The 25422-nt window shown below is 39.1% G+C and overlaps 1 pseudogene; it reads left to right on the top strand.

The window, feature by feature from the left end:
- Positions 1-1766: 1766 nt before the first annotated feature.
- LOC125480023 lies at positions 1767-5378 on the top strand (annotated as a pseudogene).
- The last annotated feature ends 20044 nt before the right edge of the window (positions 5379-25422 follow it).

Below are 25422 nucleotides of genomic sequence, written 5' to 3'. Positions count from 1 at the left end.
CCACTGCCGATTGGATCATACAAGATAACACCTCACTAACCAAAAGAAATAAGTAAGGGGAGAAAGGATCCCTTTGCCGAAGACCTCGAGATGGAGCAAACTTGTCTCCAGGTTGGCCATTGAGAATGATAGTGAAATTGACGGTACAAATACAACTTATAAGAATCCTCATCTAGCCAATACTAAACCCCATTTTCTCCATTATAGCTTCAAGGAAGCCCCACTCAACCCGATCATAGGCTTTGTGCATATCCAGTTTTACACCACACTCAAACTTTCCTTTAGCTTTCCGAAGCTTAAGGAAATGAAATAGCTCATGAGCTATTTCAATGTTATCTTGGATTTGTTGACCCGAAACAAAGGTGTTTTGCATGGGAGAAATCAGAGTCAGCAATATCGGCTTTAACCTGTTGGCCAACACCTTGGATAGAATTTTGTAGGAAAAGTTGCATAAACTGATCGGTCAGAACTACGAGACAAACTCTGGGGAGTGTACTTTAGGAATCAATACAATATGGGTAGCGTTAAGCCGACTTGGGCAACCATGTTCCTCCATTAACTCCATAATTATCGCATTTATGTCAGTAGCAAGATTCTCCCAATAAGTATGAGAGAGGACACCTTGAAACCCATCCAGCCCCGAGGCTTTGAGACTCCCCATTTGGAGGGTAGCCATTTTAATGTCCTCGACGGTGACAGACATTATGAGAGTATCATTCATCCCATCAGTGACCAACGGTAAAAGACAATCCAACACTGATCCCCACTCCCTTGAACCAGAATAGTGAAGAGGTTCATAAAATGCTGTTCAAACAAACTCCTAACCTTTCATGGATTTTCCTTCCAAGAATCATTATTATGCTTTATTTTCAGCATCTTATTCTTCTTACACCTATTAAGAGTAGTTTTATGGAAGAACTTGGTATTTGCATCTTCTTCCCAAAACCACTTAACTCGGGATCTATGCTGCCAAAAAATTTCTTCCTGTTCCCATAATTTATCAACCCTAATTAATTTGCTCGGCATTCTCGACCCATGAAGACAATTTGTCATTACACCATGTTTAATGTAACTCATTTGCTCATCACTTGCCACATTAAATAACTCATTAATCAAGAGTGAGATAAAAATTGAGTTCTAAGGGCAAAGTGAGATCAAAATGGAGTGAATTTGATAGAATAAATAAATGGATACATGGTAATGTAGAACAAATTTTGGGTCTTAAGAATTAAAGTGGTCACCTTAAAATAGGTATAAACTACGATCAAATCGAGTTTATGATGCATAGCTAAAGACAAAACTCGATTTACTGCAACGAGTAACCCTCACACCTCCAATTATAATAGCAGAGATTTTCTTATGGATAGTAGACTAGTCAAGTAGTTGACCATGTAATTGTACGTGTTGGTGAGAGATTGGTTTGAAAAATGTCTGCAAGTGGTGGAGGTTGTTTTGATAACAGAACCCTCAATCTGTTAACCACCAATGAACGTCACCCTAACGACTACCTTTTCTGGTTATACAGATTTTCCTCCATCTCCCAACTTGTGAGAGAGAGAGAGAGAGAGAAAGAAAGAGAGAAAAAGAGAGATTTTGATCAATATCCACACAAATGAAAAAGGCACCAGAAAGCTATTTAAGGAAAACCTCCAATAGTCAATTATATAAGACTTTTTTTTTTTTTTTTTTTGCATTTCTTCCTCTTTTCTTCTTGTTAACTACCTGTTCGTTAATTTTGTGTGTGTGTGTGTGAGAGACAGAGAGAGAGAGAGAGAGAGAGAGAAAGGGCAGGTGAGAGGGTGGGGGAAGATTCTTAAAGAGTTTTTGATGAAGACTATGTTGAACTGATCCTTCTCACCAAGTTCAGTTCTCCATCAGAAAACCCCTATTATCTTTCATCTTTCACTTCCACCCTGTCCTGGGCCTCCTCATCTCCTTTTGTCCTCATTTTTCATTTCTTTTGGGTGGTGGGGTTTCACCTAATTTTTGGTACAATCTCCACAACAACAACATTCCAGATCTGTTTATTGCATTATTTTCTTTATTTCTTTGTTCTAAAAGAGAATCTGAAGATTTGGAGATATGGGTCTCTGCATCTAGACTTATCTTAACATTTTACTTTTCTTGGGAATGCCAGGTGTCAGAAAACCCATTTTAGGACCGAGTGAGTTCCCCCATCTCCATTAGCTATCTCTCCTCTTTCCTCCTATCTTTGAATGCCATCTGTTTTAGTTGTCTATACAGCTGGGGTCCTTACCATTTTCTTTCTTTTCCACTGAGCAAACCATTTGCAATATTTGGCTTCCTTTCCTTTTACTTGTTGCAGTGGCCTCATTTTTTTTTCTTTTATTCGTTGCATGTCATACACGAAAAATGGCATCGCCTACTCTCTTCTTGGATTAGATTGGCTTAAGGCGAATTACTTCCCCATTGCCAGTTCCCACCACCTATAAGTTAGTTGGTTTGTTGTTTTCGTAAAAAGAAAGAGGAGGCCCACCGTTGGGTTTTGGTGGGCTTCATCAGAACCAGTTGAAAACCATATATTGAAGGGGAGGGAGGCGTTTTTCAAGATCACCATTTATGCCGACCTTGAATTTGAGGTTGCTTATAAATTTGTGATGCTACTTTACTTGTTCATAACATGCCTCTCCTTTCTCTTTTTCTGGAAAGATTTCTCCTTCTTGACCCTCTTCAACTTCGCGAAGCAAGGCATTTCAATTCTCTTCCGCCCTCGAATTCCTTCCAGAATGTCCTTCGTGAGGAAAACTTTATCCCTTTCTTCTTCCAAAGTTGAGAATGTTGACGACTCACTGGAGACGTCTGTGTTGGACTTGCCAGAATCGGTGTTGGAATGCATTCTCGAGAAGCTTCCTCTCGACATGCTTTTTTGAATGACGGGTGTTTGTTCTTCTTTGAGGGAGAGATGCAGGAGCAATTACCTTTGGGAGAAGCACATGAAGTAGAAATGGGGTAGAGTGATTGGCCGTGCTGCTTACAGGGAGTGGCGGTGACATATTACTTCGAGAACTGATTTGATTGACTTGAAGCAGGGAAAACAGAAAGGCCTCATGAGAATTCTCTCTCTTGGTTGACCTTTCTCATGGATCAGATCCAAGGTTGATGATCTCGGAAGCAACCAGACGTCTTGTTTACCAGCTAATTCAATCATGTCTTGGTACCTCGCTCTTGAGACTAGCAGGTTCTGGTTCCCCGCGCAAGTCTTTAACCACGAGGTATGTAATTTGTCAACTACGATTTTCCAATATGTTTCGATTACAAGAGAAACAATGAATAAAACATGCTAGGATTTGTTGTGTTCATTAATTTGGCTCCATGTTTGTTTTGTGTTACAGAATGAGCATGTTGGTTTTATGTTGTCATGCTACGATGCTAAGCTTAGCTATGATCCCCGCATTGACACTTTCCAAGCCAGGTAATTCGATTTACACCCTTGATTGCTTTTTCTTATTCCTTATGTATTGTTTTGTTGTTAGCGTTTTGGTTGCGGTGAGTTGATGAGACTGATCTGAGATAATAAATTGAGGAACGTTGTTGATTTCTTCAGGTATTCACCACATGGAAGGAGAGCAGTTGCGATTAAGGACTGTGTGCCATGGGAAAGGCTTCGAACGCCACATGTTGATAGTTCAGCTCATGATCTTCACGTCTCCGACTGTTTAAATGAGTTGCAGCCTGGTGACCATATAGAGATTTAATGGAGAAGAAACAAAAAGTTTCCTTATGGTTTGTTTCTAATTTTTGTTTTTACGTCATAACCAATGAGTATTAAGTAATTTATTTACATTCATCGCGGTGTAAAGTATGTTGGTCTTTGGATAGCGGACAACCCGAAGATAATATGTTAAATGAATCATCAAATTGTTATAATTCATTTGGTTGTATTGCAGGTTGGTGGTATGGTGTAGTAGGTCACCTTGAATCGTGTGATGGAAATGAAAATTACTGCCTTTGTCATAATAGTGGTGAGTAGATTTCATTCTTTTATCTCACCCCCTCCCCTCAAAAGTAGGATTTTATGCTCTCTCTCTATCTAGGATTGGCAAGCATGTGATCCAAAATTGATTTTTCTGTTGCTGCTAGGGGAGTGATGTTCTAGGATTCATACAGCTGACTAATTATTTGGTGAGATAAGACTTTATTGTTGTTGTTGCTGTTGTTAGAAGAATCTAACAATTAATTGGAAATAACATTTTAGGATAATATATAATCTTTTGAGTAATAAGTCATTGATATGCTGCTCATAATAATAATTTGTGGATAATAAGAATGCAATCCTCACTTTCACAGAATATAATAGAATAGAATAATGTAGGGCTCTAGGGTTAGGTGGACCACCTTTTATGCTATTTGATGTCATGATTTCCACCAACATTGTGCTAGCTTTGTCTCGTAAAAATATTTATGGCCAACCACATTGAAAGAACTCAATGTTCCCTCTACACTCTCTGCCTTTTTGTTGTTTGACTAGTGTCTGATAGGGAGATTGCATATTTGTATTTCGTTGGTGTATTATATGATGTGGTAAATTTTGCATACAACTAATGATTCAATGAGATAAACTCATGAAAATTTGACATTTGCTTATCATACCACATTAAATAGTATGATGACGTAGTCTCACTTTTTTTGTTTTTGTTTTTATTTTATTTTGCAAAGTTGGAATCTTAAGGCTTTGTAGGGGTTGCATGCTATGGTCATCCTTGGCTTTCCAATTTGTTATTTAATCTCTCTCCATTACACCCATCGACCCTACCAGCCAAGCAACCTTCCAAAGGATTTGTGTCCTCTCCTCACCACAATTGGACTATAACCTTTAAATATGATAATGAATAATCATGATTATGATCGTATAGTCGTGTAATTCGAATAATTATAATGACCAAAATATGTGGTCAATGTAAGGTGTCCATTTCTCTGCACTCAAGTCAAATTTCTATTCCCGTCATCCTAAATTAGGGTATTGAAAATCGTGAATATTTGTTTAATGATGTATGGTTTTGGACAGACACGGTGGTTCAGGAGTTCAACCAGTACACGCATGGTTCACGGTGGAGATGCACAAACATCAGCAGAAGAGATCATCGAGAGGAGGGAAATGAGGCAGATGGGTTTTATGGGGGAACCAGGAAGCTCAGAACCAAACAAGAAATTTCCATGTGGAAGCTTCTTTGGCCTACACAAGTTTTGGAATAATATAATTTTATTATATGCAAATTTGGCTTGCATTAGCGCTAAGAGATTGTTATTGGCACTCTAAAATTCTCATTAGACACTCCAAACTTTCTATATTAAAAAAGAAAAATAAACTTATGCAAAATGCAAAATAAGATTTTTTGAATGCTAATAACTATTTCCTACCATTAATTCCAATTATATAATCCACTTGCATCACATTTTATTTAACATTTTTTTTTGGTGGGATTATGATCGCTATATGTGACAGCTCATCTCGAATTATTTGTAGTGTTAGTCTGAAAAGACAATTTTGCCCCTGGACGTTAATTAGTGTTGTAGGGTGTTTAGTTTGTTTTGTTTTTGGTTGGTGGGCTTCCATCTGGACCACACACTCACACACACACACACACACACACACACACACACACACACACACTCATCTCCTTCTTTCTCGTGACTCCCTCTCTCTTCGCTCTCTCGAATTTCTTCCATTTCCTTTGCAAGTGTACGGACAACCTCCATCCAACCATTTCTAGCACGGATCGTGTTTATTGTTGGCATTTTTGGACTCATTTCGAGCTCAGGAGTCGATTGGTGGTGTTAGTTGGACGTGAATCATTCGAAAACCCGAGAAACAAGAATTTCTGATTTGGTGCACTATTCATGCAGTCGTGATCGTGGAACTTTCAGTGAGTTTTGAGGTTCTAGGAAGCTTTACAACCTTCTCACGAAGCTCGGAGATCAAGTTTGAAGATTTTGGATGTCAGAAAGAAATTTCTAAAGTTGGCCAGATTTTGTGAGATTTCTCTGGTGAGTTTTCGTTGGTTTTAGGTCCCCAAAGTGGTAAGCTTTTGTTCTACTCGTTGTAAGCTTCATTTTGGTTCAAATTTCATTGAATTTGGTTGAGAAATGAAGAAGATATGAAGTTTTGAAAATTTTCCCACTTTCCAACAACACAGACGGCGGTTGGCGGCGGATTCAGTAAGGATTACTAGAGAATACGAAGAATATTCCGTCAACTCTGACGGAATATTCCTAACGGCAGTTAACGGTGTCAGGTTAGTTTTAATGGTATATTCCATTCTTGGACGGAATATTCCTTAACGCTACTAGGGTTTCCGTCAGTGTGCCTGGCACATGCCCGCGCGTGGCCGGCGCGTGGCGGCACGTGGGAGGTCAGAAAATTATTTTCAGAATATGGAGATGTTCATGAGGTTGAGTAGATCATATTGGTATATTCAAACACCCTAATTGAGCAATGTATGAGAAGTTATTACCTAAGATTGGTTTTGTGCGTTAAATTGACGGTTTTATAATTGTTTCGCATATAGGTGAGGACAATCCGGAGGATGAGCGCAGCCACGGAAGGCTCGGGGCTTATGACCCTTCTACGTATCAGTGAGTGGGCTTTTATTTTCAGTATATATATATATATTATGATTGGTATCTTTCCAGAAATTACGTTTTAATGGTTTTATAATTAAAATGCCATGTCGAATATCATCGATATTATTATTATTATGATTATGTTGGTTATACTTTGGTGCTGCGGATGCTTAGGTAAGTCAGGTGAGTATATTGTTAGTGATATATGTGGTGTTGATGAGATTGAGTTATAGCTTATATTCCTGCACCTCGGTGATTGTGCTCTGCCAGAGTAGGGCCTAGCCTTCACGTGATCATTCACCTCCCGCACCGTACCCTCACCTTGGATCCAAGGTAGGTGCCAACCTGTCGTACAGACCACTATAGGTGGTTTCGACTCGTGTGTAGGATAGTGGTTGAGGAGCTATAGATTCAGCCGTACAGGTCATTTTAGGTGACTCCGGCTGACGTACTGATATTATCGGCATATCATGATTTGTTTTATCTCACCTGCTTGACGCTTATACTATTTGATTGGATTTTCTGACACGGCATATTTTGGCATGGCATATTTGAGCTTTATCGTTTTTAGCATGATTTGATATACGAGTACGTATAATATTTTCCGGAAAGTATACAGGTTTTATAGAGAGGGGTTATTACTTGGTATTGAAATGGTTTGGAAAACTTTGTTTTTGCCTACTCACGTTTTCTGTTTTGCGCCCCTTTAGGTTTTAGGTAGTGAGGATGTGAGTTATTAAAGAGGCATCGAGGCAATTCTGACAGAGCACCCTCTATGTAGGATTTTCTAGTTATCACTTGTGTAGTGTCTGTTTATTCTAGACTGCACCTAGGATACTTGAACTTCTACTTTGCATTTTGCCTTCTATGTTTGTTACTAGTACTCACTGATCTTTTTATTGTAAATTATTTTGTTAACTTTATTTCCTCATATTTTCATCTTTTACTTTTGCATTGCGCATTTGGCTATGTCACCCTTATGTGACGGCCAACACGCTCCAAATTTTGATCGTGGTGTGTCAGTTTGGTATCAGAGCCTAGGTTTGGCAGTCCTGCATTATTGTGAGTATTCTAATTATTTTTGGTGTTTTCTGTCAGAACTATGCCGCTTCGTCGAGAATCACGTCACTCAGCTGAGCCTAGTTTCCCCAATATAGCTCAGTTGGGGGAAGCTATAGCTTATGCGATTCAGCCTTCGCCCCGCCCTCCTTAGAGGACTCTCTTGAGACTATGTATAATCTAAAGTTGGATAAGTTTGAGGGTCATGAAGGATATGAGGGAGTTGAGCGGTGGCTTGAACATATTAAAAAAACTTTTCTAGTATTGCAAAGTCAAGAGAATCTTCCTTCTGAAAGTTGGGTAGAGACTGACTTCATGGTTCTTAGGTAAAGAATCAGCATCCTGGTGGGGACAGGAGGTTCATCATTTAACCCTAGAGGAAGTTGCTGACTGGGAAGTGTTTAAATAGTTGTTTCGGAAAAGGTTTGTTCCCCCTGAGTATATTGATAGCAAGAAGAAAAATTTACTGATTTGAAGCAGGGGAAGTTGACAGTGAATGAGTACTACAAAAAATTTACTGATTTGTCCTGTTATCATTCAGAAGTTGCTGCTAATCCGGTTGAGATGCTTCGTCGTTTTAGATTGGGTACTAAGAAGAAGTGGCGTTCTATGGCGACCATTACTCCTTGTGATACTTATCAGAGTTCTATGAGATTTTGTTGAGGATTGAGGATTCTGAGAATATGCCTAGTGAGAGTGAAGAAGAAGAGGAGAAAGAGGATCCGAAAAAGAATGTTAAAGGCAAAGGTTAGTCTTCGTAGGGACTCAGGAATACTCAAAGTTTTAAAAGAAGCGGGGCTAGCTCTAGTTCGTCTAGTGGAAGCATGAGTTCTACGGGCCAATGTAGAGGTAGTAGGTTTGCCGGAGGCCCACATTTTTAGAGGCAGCGAGATACTAGCGGTTCTGGTGGTTCAGGAGCTCCATTTTATCGAAAATGTAACGGCTGACACTTTGGCGAGTGTAGACAGGGTAGTCGAGGATGTTTTACTTGCGGACAGGTCAGACATCAGGCAGAAAATTGTCCACAGGGTCAGCAGAGGCCCCAGATGCCTTCCTTACCACCACCAGTTCCTAGTCAGCAGGCTCTAACGCCGAGCAATTATGGTCAAATAGGTCGTGCCATTACCAGGGAGATATTGCCCTTTATTCAGCAGCTCTGTACCCGTATCTGCAGGATCCGTATTATCCGAGTAGCTACCAGAGCAGATATTAGCAGTACCTTGGACGGTATACCCCATATCCTCCTTATCCAGCCGGCGGATCGCAGTGGTATTCGGGAATACAACCCCAGCAGAGGGAGGTTGCTTCTAGCAGCGCAGGGTCATCAAGACAGACTGGACAGGGTTGTAGTACACCTGGACGTAGTGGTCAGTCGAGTAGAGGTCGAGGTGGTTAGCAGTAGCCTCAGGGCCGTATTCATAACCTCACAGTGCAAAATGCCCAGAACAATCCAGATTTGATCATGGGTACGTTAAATATCCTTAGTCACTTTGCTAGAGTGTCGATTAATTGTGGTACTACTCATTCAGTTATTTCTCATACATTTGCTCAATTGACGCAACCTAATCCCACATCTCTCAAGTTTGAGTTAGAGTTTTTGATGCTTAAAGGAGAGACGTGTCAGGTGGGCTGGATGTACCCAGGGTGCCCAGTGTTAGTGGAGGATGAGGTTGTGCTAGCTAACCTCATTCCGTTGGATATCGTTAAGTTTGATGTCATTTTGGGTACTGATTGGCTACACTTTAATCGAGCCAATATTGATTATTATGAGAAGAAAGTTACGTTTCATCACCCTGGACTACCTATGGTTACGTTTGTTGGCGAGCGTAGCGATGTGAGACACGACATTATTTTGGCAGTGAGAGCCAAGAAGTTGCTACAAAAGGGTTGTCAAGGATATCTGGCACATATTGTACTGAATAATAACATTTCTAGCCGTGTGGAGGACATTAGAGTGGTCATACATTTTCCCGACGTGTTTCTAGATGATTTACCGGGATCTCTGACGGATCGTGACATAGAGTTCGTTATTGACTTGTTGCCAAGTACAGACCCTATATCCTTGAGTCTCTATCAGATGGCTTCTGCTGAGTTGAGAGAGTTGAAAATTCAGTTGCAGGAGTTATTAGATAAAGGTTTTATATAACCCAGTACTTCGTCTTGGGGAACTTCAGTCTTGTTCGTGCGAAAGAAGGATGGTACCTTAAGGCTGTGTATTGACTACCAGCAGCTGAACCGAGTGACGATTAAGAACCGTTAATCCATTGCTGCATATTGACGAATTGTTTGAACAGCTTCAAGGAGCTTGCGTGTTTTCAAAGATCGATAAAGTCTGGCTACTATCAGCTGAAGATTAAGAGTGATGATGTCCCTAAGATAGCATTCGGAACCTGATATGGTCATTATAAGTTTTAGTGATGCCGTTCTAGGTTAACTAATGCACCTGCTGCTTTTATGGATTTGATGAACCGGGTATTTAAGCAGTACTTAGACAGGTTTGTCATTGTTTTTATCGATGACATTTTGATTTATTCCAAATCCAAAGCAGATTATTTCAAACATCTTACTTTAGTTTTGAAGAAACTGAGGGAGCATCGATTATACGACTAATTCAGTAAATGTCAGTTTTGGTTAGATCAAGTAATGTTCATGGGACATGTTATCTCAGCTCAGGGTATTCAGGTGGATTCCCAGAAAATTGCAGCGGTGGAAAATTGGGAGCAGCCATGAACTGTCTCTAAAGTACGAAGTTTCCTTGGTCTGGCAGGCTATTATAGACGGTTTGTTCAGGATTTTTCCGTTATTGCGTTACCACTTACGAGGTGAACCAGGAAGAATTTTAGATTCGAGTGGGACGATAGTTGCGAGTAGAGTTTTCAACAATTGAAGTATTGTCTCACTCATGCACCAGTGTTAGCACTTCTAGATGATAGTGATAACTTTGAGATCTACAGTGATGCATCATTGAATGGTTTGGGCTGCGTACTAATGCAACCAAGGTCTAAAATAACGCTGATATCAGAAATATCGGTAGTCCAAAAACACGAAAATTTCGATGGAAATATCGGGATATTATTGATATCAATAAAAATTGAATAAAAACCACGGAAATTGTAAGAAAAATTTGGAAATTTTTATTGAAACTTTGCAGGATGTTTATTTAGTCAATTATCTATTAGGTTATCACAAAAAATTAGAAGGAAATGCATTGCATGATGGATTTAACTGATTTAAGTTGATTATATAGCGAGTTGGCAAACATTGTGAGTGTAGAAAATATGTAGTAATTAATGAAAGAAGTTTAAACACACCATAATCATTTATATATAATGAATTAGTACAATATTTTACACTTTATACATTGCATGGTAAGATACATGAGTGACTTAGTACCACATAGAGTTCCTATAAGGTTCAAAATTTTCACTATCTTCATCATCTCTATATGCAGAGTAAGTGTATTGTGAAGAGTAGTCATCAAATGATAAATCCGTAAAATAGTTTTGCATGTAATTGTTAACATGCCATCCATATGGATTCGAGATTGGTTGATGTTGTTCATAAGGAAAATCATTTGACGATTGACTCTCGGATTCTTTCTATGAGTCACTTGATTCCATCCCAACAGGAATGGGATATGAAGGGTAGGGAAATGGTTGGTTATGAGTATAACCATAGTTATTACTTCTCACTTTAACAGAGTCCGAAGTTATAGAGAACGAGTTATCTTCTTGACTTGACAAAGTCCCCTTGCCTTTTTCTTTATGAGTATAGTTCTTCCCTATGGCACCGATTCCTGGTCCTGCCTGCCTACTACTATAGTCCTCATCCTGTGTTGCATGTGTGAAGTTTGCTTCACCAGTGAAGGGGCTCATAAATCTGAGAGGTGGTCCAACATAGTTTCCATATCCACCACTACCTCCAGCTCCACTATATCCTTCATCATTCCTACCTCCGGTGGTAGGTGAGTCTCCTGATCTTGTACTATAGCTATCATTAGTATCAGCAGGATTTTGTGGTTGTGTAGGATTGGAAGAAGGTGGAATTCCAGTGTTTCTTGGTCTTAGGCGCAAAAGTGCTTCGAAAGAGTCAGCACTGCTAGATCTCACCTCCTCCTCTAATACTCTTTCTACATTTATCCCTTCATTACATGCTTCTTCAGCAACTGTTAGAGCTAGGTTGCCTTCATCATCATCTAAATGAAGAGGTCTAATCCATTGATAAAGTTGGTTACCCTCTGTATCATCATCTTCAACAACAATATCAAACACATCTAGTAGGTCACCACGGTCGACATGATCTATTTCTGCTTCCTTATCTCGAATTTGAAGCTTCATGTTGTAGTAGCAATAAACTAATTTTTCCAATCTACTATGAGCCAACCTATTTCTTTGCTTTGTGTGTATAAGTGCAAATGTACTCCAATTTCTTTCACAAGCAGATGAGGAAGCTGTTTGTGATAATACTTTGATTGCTAACTTTCTCACAGTTGCTGCATCAGTCCCATACATGATCCACCATTTAGCTATAATGAAAAACAATGTTGATAAGCCTAATAATTCCAACAAATTCTATTATAAACTGATAGTGAAATATGTTTACACTCACTAGGAAACATTTTTGTTCGAGCAACAACTGATGTTGGTTCTCCAAAAGTTCTTCTTACATTTTAAAACCATGTTAGCTGAATTCAATAAATCGTGTTAGTTTAATCCAACAATGTAACTATTATAATTTAAGTAATTGTGTACCTCATTTCCAAATTGGCCAACTGCTAGGTGATGCAGGGTCTAATATAGAGTATACATTATGTACAACACATATAAGGGTACCATCATCTCCAACACCAGGTTTGTATTGGTATCGAGGATTCAAATAATATGCTATTCAAAGAAACACATACTCTAATAAGAGAAATAATACTTATGCAACTAAAGAAATGAATTGCAAATTATGACATAATTTATACTTGCTGCATGCAAATCGTGGTATAATGTTTTATACCATCGGTCATCAATTATCTTTATGACCCACCTTGCACCATGTTTTCTTTCCAAGTCCTCCTTCACTACACGCATCAACTCATATATTGCCCCCATAGTAGGATACACTTCTGTGTCAACGATTCGTAAAACTTTGTAAAAGGGTTCAAACAGTTGGCATACATGTTCTGATTGAGTCCAAAAAACATGATCAAGCACTATACTTTCCACCATACAACCTGCATTTGAGCAACTGAAATTGTGGTTCGCCCAATCGTCACTAGTGAATGGTTGCTTCAACCCTGCTTTCTTCTTAAGTAGGCTGTCTAATGCAATATAGTTGGTGGAAAATCAAGTGGTAGTTGGACGAATAATTTCTCCTTTGCAAAATTCGAGCATCTTTGCCAACAACCAACCGTGATTGTAAATATAATTTATAATTTAGTTTCCCACTTTGACCTCAACTTGTTAACATACTCGCCAATGTCTTTATACTCCATTTCCAAATATTTGTTTCTTACCTTATAGCGAGTGGGAGATTGTACTCCAACACCAGCCTGTTGACATCCCAATACCATATTTTTGAAATGATGTGATGATGCCTTCTCAGCAGGGACATTTTCATAGATAAAGAACTTGCTAATTAGACGCCCCATTCCCTCCTTCACATTACCTCCACTGAAATAACTCCAAACACTCTTTTGACGTGCTTTGGATGACTTATATAAACTTGGGGCTATTGGTGGTGTTGGTTGTGATTCTCTAACACTTGCTCCCCGTCTCATTTGTGCACCACCAATTGTCCCGGAACCTTTTGCTCTATTAGGAATTTTATGATGGTGTTCTCTTTCCCATGCTGACTGTTTGGAGGCATGTAATGCTTGTTTGAAATTGCGTTGTTCTTCAAGTCCTATGTCATCGTCACATTCGTCCTCATCGTCGTCATCATCATCATCATTGTCAACCGCTTGGCCAATGACTTCTCCTTGTAGCCAGCGGCCAATGACTTCTCCTTGTAGCCCAGCTCAAATATTTTCCATTCCATGTGTTTTCTTTTCCTTGTGATGTTTTTTATTTTTTAATAATGTGGTGATGAATGTCTTTACTTCTGGGGGGACATTATCGTATTGTTGGACATTATTTCCTGGATCTAATCCACTAAGATGGTACTTAAGTCGTGTCACTCCGCCACTCTTCATTACTCGACCACAATATTTGCAAATTGTGCCATGTTTGTTTCTGTTTATTGGGTCTGCATGTTCCCAAGCTGGATCACGTTTTGTAACTCCACTAGACATTTTAAACGTACCTATATTTATTTTTCATGGAAATTAGGCAATTATTTTTTGGCCAAAAAATATAGTAGTGATGACGGTTATATAAGAGAACCTAAATAATAAAGTTATTCTACAGAAGAATTAAATACGAAGTAAAGAAAATGATTGTAAGAATTTAAGTAATTATAAAAATAATATGGAATAATAAAACCTAATATTAACGAATAATAATCCAATTTGATAATAAAATAATCCTAATATTAAACATATTAATGAATAATAATCCAATTTGATAATAATCCAATTTAATAATAATCCAATTTAATGAATAATCCAATTTGATAATAATCCAATTTAATGAATAATAATCCAATTTGATAATAAAACCTAAATTAATAAAATAATAAATAACATTAAACATATTAAAATTATCCAAGGGAATAATTTTACAACATTACTTAATTACTTCAAAAATTAACATGCAAATATTATTTGGTTCTTAGACGGGTCCACACAAATTTTTTTATTGTTGTATAAATTACAATAATATAAATATAAGTTTGTAAACTTACCTTAAATATGGAACCCTTTGTGTTGAAGCTCTGAAAGGGCTCTGGAAAGGCTTTGAAAGGGCTAAGGGAAGAAGAAGAAACGAAAAGGTGTAATAGAGGTGTGATGATCTGATACTCCGAATGTGAAGAGTTGGAAGTGGCACACGGTTTTGAGTATGAAACCAACCACCACTACTTTTTGTCTTGTCAAAAGTTGGCCCGTTTAGGGGGATTTATATTATATATATATATATATATTATATTATATTATATTATGTAAGTTATCATAACACACACACACCACCACACACACACACTGACACACACACACACATCGACACACACACACACTGACACACACACTGAATTATTATGTTTGTTTTATCGATATTATCCCGATATTACTGATATTACCGATATTATCCCGATATTACCGATATTATCGATATTATCTCGATATATTGACGAAAATAAGGTGGATACGTGTGAAAATATCCCTCTCTAAAAAAATTGATATTATCGGCGAAATATCGCCGATAATATTTAAGACCATGAATGCAACACGGCAGGGTTATCGCTTATGCTTCGAGACAATTGAAGCCTCATGAGATGAACTATTCTACTCACGATCTTGAGCTAGCAGCGATCGTGTTTGCATTGAAGATTTGGAACACTACCTTTATGGTGAGAGATGTAGGATCTTCACAGATCACAAGAGTCTCCAGTGCCTATTTACTCAGCGAGATTTGAACCTTCGCCAGCAGAGGTGGATAGAGCTGCTAAGTGATTACGATTGCACAATCGAGTATCACCCGGGACGTGTAAATGTGGTGGCCGATGCAGTTAGTCAGAAATCTTAAGGTAGAATTGATGCTGTTCACGAAAGCCGTGTTCCTCTTCTTGCCGATTTAAGGTCGACCAGATTGAAGTTAGAAGTGAAGCTCAAAAGGAAGCCTTACTTGCTCACTTTCAAGTTAGGCTAATCTTGATTAACCGTATACTCGAGGCACAGATGGATGACAATGAAACTCAAGAGTTGGTTCAGCTAAAAGAAAGACCTTCGGATTCGAGAATCAGACGGCATGCTCATGCCAAAAGGTATAATGTTTGTACTGAACAACGCAGAGTTAAAGAGGGATATTTTGGATGAGGCACACGTATCGGCATATGCTATGCATTCAGGAAGCACTAAAATATATCATACCATACGACCATTTTACTATTGGCCGGGTATGAAAAGAGAGATTGCTGAGTATGTTAGCAGATGTATTGTATGCCAGCAGGTTAAAGCCGAGAGAAAGAAGACGTTTGGACGGATGCAGCCACTTCCCGTTCCACAGTGGAAATAGGAAAATATTACAATGGATTTCGTGTATAAGCTTCCCCATACACGGAATGGTTATGATGGTGTTTGGGTAGTGGTTGATCGGCTCGCCAAGTCAGCGCATTTTATTCCAGTTCAAGAGAAGTTTTCCCTTAAACAGTTAGATGAGCTCTTTGTGTCGAAGATTGTTAAGAGCCATGGTGTACCAGTCAGCATCATCTCTGATCGAGATTTGAGATTTACTTCTAAATTCTGGACAGCATTTCAAGAAGCTCTTGGTTCGAGATTACTGTAGAGTAGGGCATATCATCCTCAAACAGATGGGCAATCTGAGAACACCATTCAGACACTGGAGGATATGCTGAGATCCTTTGTTTTGCAGTTTGGCGATGCATGGCATAAACGTTTGGATCTGATGGAGTTTGCCTACAATAACAGCTACCATTCGAGCCTTAGTATGTCACTTTTCGAGGCATTGTAAGGTAAATCCTGTCGTACACCGTTGTGTTGGTCAGAGGTAGACGAAAGAGTTTTGAAGGGCCCAGAGATAGTGGATGAGACTACCCAAAATATTCAAGTAATAAAGTCTAACCTAAAAATGGCCCATGATCGTCAGAAGAGCTTAGCGAACAGACATACCACTGATCGGACCTATAAAGTAGGTGATTGGGTATTCTTGAAGCTGTTGTCGTGGGAGGGTGTTGTACGGTTCAGGAAAAAGAGGAAATTGAGTCCCAGGTATATCGGACCGTATATGATCACTGAGCGGATCCGCGAAGTAGCTTATTGACTTGAATTACCTCCAGAGTTGTCTCGAGTGCACGATGTATTTCACGTTTCAATGCTTCGTCACTATGTCTTAGATCGATCACATGTGCTACCTTTGCAGCCGTTGGAAATTAATCCTAATTTGACTTACGGCGAGGAAATATAAGGTTCTGAGGAACAAGACTATGCGCTTGGTGAAGATTTTGTGGAGGAATCACTCAGTGGAGGAGGCTACTTGGGAGACGGAGGATCGGATGAGAGATTTGTATCCTTGCTTGTTTTATGATTACTAGTGGATTGTAATTATTGTAAAAATTTCAAAGACGAAATTTTCTTAAGATGGGTAGGTTGTGACAGCCCGTCCCGAATTATTTGTAATGTTACTATGAAAAGAATATTTTGCCCCTGGACGTTAATTAGTGTTGTAGGGTGTTTGGTTTGGTTGGTGGGCTGCCATCTGGACCACACACTCACACACACATTCATCTCCTTCTTTCCCGTGACTCCCTCTCTTCTCTCTCTCGGATTTCTTCCATTTCCTTTGCAAGTGTACAGGACAACCTCCATCCAACCATTTCTGGCATGGATCGTGTTTATTATTGGTGTTTTTGGACTCCCTTTGAGCTCAAGAGTTGATTGGTGGTGTTGGTTAGATGTGAATCCTTCGAAAACTCGAGAACTAAGAATTTCTAATTTGGTGCACTATTCATGCACTCATGATCGTGGAACTTTCAGTGAGTTTTAAGGTTCTAGGAAGCTTTAGAACCTTCTCACGAAGCTTGGAGATCAAGTTTAAAGGATTTTACACGTCAGGAAAGCAAGTTCTAAAGTTGGCCAAATTTTGTGAGATTTTCCGGCAAGTTTCCTTTCGTTTTAGGTCCCCAAAGTGGTATGGTTTTGTTCTACTCAGTTGTAAGCTTCATTTTGGTTCAAATTTCATGGAATTTGGTTGAGAAATGAAGAAGATATGAAGTTTTGAAAATATTTCCCAATTTTCGGAGATGCAGATGGCGGTCGACGGTGGCTTCGGTGCGAATCACTAGAGAAGACGAAGAATATTCTGTCAACTCTGACGGAATATTCCTAACAGTAGTTAACAGTGTTAGGTTAGTTTTAAAGGTATATTCCACTCTTCGACAGAATATTCCCTAACGCCGTTAGGTCTCCGTCAGTGTGCCTGGCACATGCCCTCGCGTGGCCAGCGCGTGGCGGTGTTTGGGAGGTCAGAAAATTATTTTAAAAATATAGGGATGTTCGTGAGGTTGATTAGATCATGATGGTACATTCAAACACCCTAATTGAGCAATGTATGTGAAGTTATTACCTAAGGTTGGTTTTGTGCGTTAAATTGGCGGTTTTATAGTTGTTTTGCATATAGGTGAGGACTACCCGGAAGACGAGCGCAACCACGCGAGGCTCTGTGGGCTTTTGTTTTCAGTATACATATATATATATATATTATGATTAGTATCTTTCCAGAAATTACGTTTGAATGGTTTTATAATTAAAATGCCATGTCAAATATCATCGATATTATTATTATTGTGATTGTGTTGGTTATGCTTTGGTGCTGCGAATGTTCAGGTAAGTCAGGTGAGTATATTGTTAGTGATAGATGTGGTGTGGATGAGATTGACTTATAGCTTATATTCTTGCACCTCGGTGATTGTGCTCTGCCAGAGTAGGGCCTAGCCTTCACGTGATTGTTCATCTCCCGCACCGTACCCTCACCTTGGATACAAGGTAGATGCCTGTCGTACAAACCACTATAGGTGGTTCCAACTCGTAGGTGACTTGCGATACATCGCACAGCCTTTACGTGATCGTAACACTAAGCGTAATTAGATACACCAGCCTGTCGTACAGACCACTATAGGTGGTTCCGACTCATGTGCAGGATAATGGTTGAGGAGCTATAGATTCAGCCGTACAGGTCACTTTAGATGACTCCGGCTGACGTACTGATATTATCGGCATATCATGATTTGTTTTATCTCACCTGCTTGACGCTTATACTATTTGATTAGATTTTCTAACACAGCATATTCTGGCATGGCATATTTGTGCTTTATCGTTTTTAGCATGATTTGATATACAAGTACGTATAATATTTTTAGAAAGTATACAGGTTTTACTGACATAGATTCCCATCATTTGTTGAGACCCCATTTTTGTACGTAAGGGTAGTAAGATTGGCACATATACTGCATAACCAAATATGCGTAAATGCGATATGTCAGGTTCGTATCCAGTAACCAACTGAAAGGCACTAAATGGTTGTGTCACAACAAGCTTTAGGCGGACCAACTTTGTTGTATGCAATATTGCATGGCCCCAAGCAGCGATCGGGAGCATGGTACATATGACCAATGATCAAACATTCATTTATAAGTGCTTAATGAAAGCCTCTGCCAAGCCGTTCTAGGTGTGAGCATGGGGTACGATATGTTCAACTTCAACCCTAACTGACATGCAATAGTCATCAAAAGTTTTAGATGTGAATTCTCCAGCATTATCCAATCGAATAGATTTGATCAGATAATCAGCGGTGGCAAGCCTTGAGCTTGATAACCTAAGCCAACAATTTGGAGAATGCAATGTTCATTGTGGACAACAAGCACATATGTGACCAACTTGTGGAAGCATCAACCAAAACCATTAAGTATCTAAATGGTCCGCATGAAGGGTGAATCAATCCACAAATGTCCCTCTGAATCTGTTGTAGAAAAATGGGAGGATTCAAACGAATCTTGTCATAAGAAGGCTTAGTAATAAGCTTTCCCATGAAACATGTTTGACACGCGATTCCTTGGATCAAACATAAGCTTCGGATTAGTGGATGCTCGTGTGATGATTTGAGGATTTGACGTATCGTTGTTCTTCTAGGATGTCTGAAATGATCATGCTAAAGTGTAATTTCATGCACAGTCCCAGTAGTAGGGCCGGCGACATAATGGCATGTTATAGGGTGTATGGTCATAGTATACAGACCACTTAAGATACACTCTATCTTCTTTAGCATACGCTTTTGGCCATATTCGTAGGAAGTTATGCACAGAAATTCAACTTCGTTTTCTACGTGGGTTTCAGCATGGTAATTGTTATCTCTAATGTCCTTGAAACTTAACAATATTCTTCCGGAATGTGGAGAATAGAGTGCCTTAGTAATGTTCAAGTTTGTACCATTAGACAACATTATATGTGCCTTACCGTATCCTTCTATCAGGTTGGATGGGCTTGAGGGTTGTCAAGGGTGCATTCTTAGGTATGAAGTTAGTGAAATAGATGCGTTCACACAATACAGTGTGCGTCGTTGCATTATCTGCCAAACAACTAACTTCCCCACTAGTCATAGCTAGAATGAAAAATTAATTTGAATTGGTTAGATGCATAAAAGTTGTAAAAACAAACATCAATTCAAAATAATTTCATTTATTCAAGGATGGTAATTAATTAAAGCTTAATATCCAAAAATAAATAACCAACAAATAATCCAAACATAAAGGAAAATTGTTAAAAAATCAACCAAAAAAAAAACAAACAAAACAAAGTAGGGTTCAGCCCCATTGTGCAATTTTAACTAACTAAAATTGTTTATATCTAAGATTCTAATCTTCCATAGGGGTGGTATCCTTTTGAAAGTCAGAAACCTCCATCTTTATAGTCTCCTATTTGTCCATTTGCACGAAGTTTGATTCAAACTTCTTACGGTAAGAATAATATTTAGCTACAACCTTATGGGGAGCTCGAAAAACACAAGACCAATGGTCATTTAAACCACAGTGATAGCACATGTCCGCATCTATGGTTTAAGGTGCTTTGCTCTTATTCTCGAAGTTCAGGGCCTTGGAGCGAGGTTTGAGCTCTTCTGGGCTTTGTTTCCTCCTTAGATGGGCCTTGACTGTGTTGACCTTAGTAGGATGGCTTCTGGCCGCCCCAACCACGTCTCTTTTGGCATTTTGGCATTGATTTGTACTATAATGTGCTTCAGGGACAACAGTCACCCCAGTAGGTCGAGCTTGATTATTCTTCATTAACAACTGGTTCTGCTGTTCAATGAAAACTAAAACAAAAATCAAATCCACGAACTTAGTGAATTTTTGAGCTCTATATTGTTATTGCAAGACAATATTATAAGCAAAGAAGGTCGAATAGATATTCTTCAGGAGATTCTCTTTGGTCAAAGTTTTGTTACAAAACTTGAGAAGTGATTGGATTCAACAAACTTCAGAATTATATTCATTCACAGACTTAAAGTCTTGGAAACGCAAATGTTGCCAGTCATGGATCCTCCAAAGTGACCTATAGTGCATATAGATCCTCCTCAGTAAACAGGCTACCTTGAAGAAAAAGGAGCCAGGGCCCAGGGGAGGACATGATCTAGTACGTCGTAGCATTTGGGGACACCATAACCCTTGGGCTGGTGTCTTGTGTGGGCCGAGCCAAAGGGTTTTGGTTCAATGCAAGTGAGCCCAAAAAAAGGAAAGCAGACCAAGTAATAGAGCTTAATAGGGCTCGGGTTGGGTCCAAAGTCACCCCAGCCATAGCTGGGTACATTCGCAGGGGAAGAAAACCAGCACCACCGCTTCAGGCGGTTGTACTTTGGGACAATGGTGCTCAGGGTGAGTCTATGGGTAATTGGAGACCTTAAAGATGAACAGAGATTGAAAGAATCTAGACATTCTCGTAAAAGCCTAGAAATTGAAATCGAGTTTTTAGAAAAATCTGATGAGATTCAATCGAATCTTGGTTAATCAATGTCGGTGACGAGCTTCAAGCTGTCAAACATAGTGTAACCTGTGGTGTAAGGATGGGCTGCAAGCTAACCTACAATGGTGGAGACGCCATGGAAGGTGTCGGGGTTTCTAGGTTTCAATCTGGAGCCCGCGGCTCCGGCTTGGTTACTCGGTGCTTGGCTTGTTGCGGCTATTCAAGCTTTAGGCTTAGTTTAAGGTGCGAGGTCATGGGTTCGAATGACTGTAATTTCTAATTTCTTTTTTTTTTTCTTTCTTTTTCTTTTTTCAATTCAATTCATATATAATTCAATTTGATGCATATGCAATTCAATAATTTTAATGCATGTACATATATTTGATGCAATTCATGGCAAATATCAAATTCACATAACTCAACAATTATGAATATAATGCATACACAATTATGTAGAATCTAGAATTCGAAAAATGTAAAGTTGGGTTATGCATTATCACATCTTCAGACGCAATCCCGGCTTTTCAGAAAGTGTGTGCCACTTTGTCAAAAGCTCCCAGCTTTTCAGAAGACGCGTGGAAGGAGAGAAATCAGCTGCACACTTTAGCCGACAAACGTAGGTGACAAAGCCGAAAGCTCCCGGCTTTCCAGAAAGCGAGTGCAACTTTGTCAAAAGCTCCCGGCTTTTCAGAAGACGCGTGCCACTTTGTCAAAAGCTACCGGCTTTTCAGAAGACGCGTGAAGGACATTGCCGCATTCGCACTGCCACTTGCCATTACAATTCCTATATACATCAACATTCATGGCAAGGCATACACCCACAAAAGCATAACTTTCCTTCTCGGCCGAAAATGTAAGCTGCAACCAACCTTCTCAAACATGCTCAGTTTTCTCCTTCTCTTGAGAACACATTTTCAACCATGGATGTATCCCCCAAAGAAGATACCAAATGCCTGTAGTACAGATGAGGCAAAAGGAAACAGTGGATCAAAGCATGTGGAGACAAGCGCAACAAATATATGTGCTGATTCATTCGCTGCCTCTTCGAAAGCAAAGGTATCTCATATCATCAAGGGCGAAAGCAAAGGTATCTCATATCATGCTCTTTCCCTGTCTTTTCCTTTGTCCTTGATATTACTTGCATGGCAAAATGAAAGAAGCAATCAGCCGGCATTTGGAGTCTACCTGGACTCTATTCCCTGGTTGCTTACCTAGCGTTGCTCTCGAGTAGTCATCTTCAACGGTTGATACACTTCCAGAGAAGGGACCACTTCTGCAAAGGGGAGCAAGTAAGGCAAAGGAAAATGATACATTGAAGCATGAGGAGACAAGCGTATGCTGAGCTATCCTCTAACCCTCTTCAATACGAATTGGAGAGATTGAACAAAGAAACAGATAAAAGGAGTAAGCTCAGACCTTCGGGGGAGACCAAAAGAATCCTGCTGCCCAGTTCAAGAGTAGCACAAAGGAAAATCAACGATCGGAGGAAACCAAAAGAATCTCCAGCTCAGTTCAAGAGTAGCCTGTGGAAAAACCCAAGATCATGCCCATGCATTCAACAAAGGAAGGCCGAGAAAGCACTCCAATTCCAGATTTGCATCCCTAAACTCTTCTCTTTGTTAGATACATTCTGCCATGTTTAGTATGTTTAATTGCTGTTTATATGTTTGCTTGTGTTTAGTGTGGTTTTAAGCTTAAAACATTGAGGACAATGTTTGATTTAAGTGTGGGGGAGTTACTAAAGTGTTTTGATGCAAATTCGTAGGGTTTTATCCACCATAACTTCAAATGTTGTTTCTTGCTGTTTTTTTTAAGTGTTTTTAAACTGTTTTAGTGTGTTTTGACTTAAAAATTCGAAAATCACATAAAAATTTGAAAAAAAACATGTTTTGAAAAGCCTAAAAAGAGTGTTTTGAGTCGTTTTGTGTGTTTGTATCGTAGGTCACCTTCCAACACAATGATGAGGGTTCGGTTTTTAATTGCATGACTGTTAAAAAGAGTTATAAACATGGAGAAAAGTTTGATATACTCTTGGTATATGCTTGGTTATGGTTATAATGTATGACTTCACATGCAAGAAAAATTGGGTTTTGTAACATGCTTGAAGGAAGGAACTCAAACAAACGCTACAACCCTGAGAGACTTGAGCCTATAACGTTCTTTGGAGAGTATAATCTATGATTTCTTGTTTTCTAAAGTCGTTGCATGATCTCATTATTCTTTGCTTGGTTACTACTTAGAAGGCGTTTCATCATATAGTTCCAAATGCTAGAACTCATGCCCATTTCATTCAAAGCATGTTATTGATTTGCATAACACATATTCAAGAAGAAGTTGTGTAGTGACCACCACCATAGCCAAATAGCCTTACTTCCCATATTTCGTATATGTTGTAAGTTTTAACCCCGTTGAGCCTTGTTTAGCCTTTATTCTTTGTTTACCCACATTTTCCTCACCTAGCCTAGTTTAGGACAATCCCCACCCTTGTTCTTAAAAGATAGTGAGCATGACTTAATTGAATTCCTTTTGAGTTACATTATGAAAGAAAATAAGTGTGGGGGAGAGAATGTTTAAGTGTTTATGTATGTTTTGAGATTCAAAAGAAATGAAAAAAAAAAATAAAAGAAAGAATGAGTGATTGAAGAAAGGGTCCAAAACACCAATTCTGGCCGTAAATTGTCTAAATTCTCCCTTTTTGTTCAAAAGTTGAGTTTTCATTCAAAAGTGAATTCTAAGTTGATTCAAGTGCTTTGCTTGCTATTGTTTAAAGAACTTTTGTTTATCCCTACCTTTCCTTGTGAGCCAATACCCCAAGCACCGTTACAACCCTTGACTTCTATCTTGAGTGTTATGTGTTTCAATTTGTGGAGTTTGAACTTGGTATAAGCATATGGTGTCACTGGTTCTCGCGTCTAAGTAGTAGCATTCCATTCATGAGATCATATCTAAACATGCTTATTAACTCCAGAAATTGCGTTCTTTGTGATACATATATGTGAGTGTTCGGTTTCATGTTTACATCAATCTTCTCACATATACTTAGTGTAGGGTGTAGTTAGAAAATCTGAGTGAAAATTGAGTGCATATCTTGTGAGGAATTGAGCAAATTCTCTAAGGCATGTAACTACATTCAAAACATGGTTTTAAATACTTAATTGTGAAATAGTATGTGGTGACTATGATTAAGAATGTACTTAAGTGTGAAGATGACTAAAATCTGTGGGAATGATGATTTTTAACATGTCATGTGCATTGGAAATCCCTAAGACGATTGTTGGAAGGTTTAGGTTGTGTTTACTTGTTTTGTTTCGTTTCGTTTTGTTTTGTTTTTCTGTTTTGCTCGAGGACTAGCAAAAGATAAGTGTGGGGGAGTTTGATAGGAGCATATTCATGCGACTTAAATGGCTTGTTCTCGTGCATTTACGTTATGTTTCTCTAGTTATTTTAGTCCTTTATGCTTCTTTTGTGTGTTTTCAGGTTCTAAGGGCTTAGGGAGCAAGAAAGTGCATTTTGAGGCTATTTGGAGCATTTTTGGGCATGGATTGGATAGCTTATCCATGGAGCCAAAAGGATGGACGAAATTGAAGCCTTGTATGCTCTTTGGGGACATAAAACAAAGGGCCTAGCCCAATCAAACAAATCCTTTGAGCCATGGAAAACCTCTAGCCCAATCAAACATTCTATGCCATGCAAACCAACCTATTTTAGGCCCATTCTATGTACTTAAACCCTAGCCCTTTAAACTTGCAGCCCTATTATGATTTATTCACTTCCATACTCTTCTTTATTCCACATGCATTCACACACATGCACATCATTCACTCACATTTCCTAGCCGTGCATCACTTTAACCCACATTCACACACATGCAATTACACACACCATCTTCCCCTTTACAAAACACCATCAAAGCCGTGCTTCCCCCTTTGTTCCCACCAAACACATGCATTCATCAACATATCTAGTTGTCACTCATGCATTTCCTTCATCATTTCCAATCCACATGCAGCCACATATTCATTCACTTAATCATTAAGCCAAACATTCACACACATGCACCCAAAACACATTGCCGTGCATTTCTTTCCATTTTCTGCACCTTTCCTCCTTGCAATTCCACATGCATTCATCATTATAACCCACCTACATTCCACCTAATCCACATGCCT

This window comes from the organism of the source record quoted next, unplaced genomic scaffold (genome assembly GCF_019419815.1).
Source record: "Pyrus x bretschneideri cultivar Hongxiangsu unplaced genomic scaffold, Pyrus_bretschneideri_v1 Contig31, whole genome shotgun sequence".
Lineage (NCBI taxonomy): Eukaryota > Viridiplantae > Streptophyta > Magnoliopsida > Rosales > Rosaceae > Pyrus > Pyrus x bretschneideri.
This window is presented reverse-complemented; position numbering and strand designations above follow the sequence as displayed.